Genomic DNA, 671 nt, shown 5'->3' on the forward strand with positions numbered 1-671 from the left:
CTGTTTAATGATGTTCCAACTCGCACCACTGTGCTTGAGCATGACATTGATGTTGCTGGGGCTAAGCCCATCAAACAACATCCCTACCGAGTGAACCCCACTAAAAGAGCGCTGATGAACTCTGAGACTGAGTATATGTTGCGACATGGGTTTGCTGAACACAGTTCTAGTCCTTGGAGTTCGCCATGTTTGTTAGAAATAAAACCTGATGGCTCTCCACGTTTCATTACCGATTACAGAAAATTAAATTCTGTAACAGTCATTGATTCATATCCACTTCCTCGTATCGAAGACTGTATAGATACTATTGGCAATGCCCAGTTTGTGAGTAAACTAGATCTATTAAAAGGATACTGGCAAGTTCCCCTCACTAAACGAGCTTCAGAGGTCTCTGCTTTTGTTACTCCAGACAACTTCTTACAGTACAAAGTAATGGCCTTCGGTATGAGTAATGCTCCTGCTACGTTTCAACGTTTGATTAACACAGTCTTATCTGGTCTGTCCAACTGCAATGCTTATTTGGATGACCTTGTGGTCTACACGTCTACCTGGGAGGAACACGTCACTGTTTTAAAACAAGTGTTCACTAGACTTGCAGAAGCTTCTCTAACCATAAATCTAGCCAAATGTGACATTGGAAAGGCTACTGTCACCTATCTAGGTAAAAGGGT

Source organism: Austrofundulus limnaeus, unplaced genomic scaffold (assembly GCF_001266775.1).
Source record: "Austrofundulus limnaeus strain Quisiro unplaced genomic scaffold, Austrofundulus_limnaeus-1.0 Scaffold457, whole genome shotgun sequence".
NCBI lineage: Eukaryota > Metazoa > Chordata > Actinopteri > Cyprinodontiformes > Rivulidae > Austrofundulus > Austrofundulus limnaeus.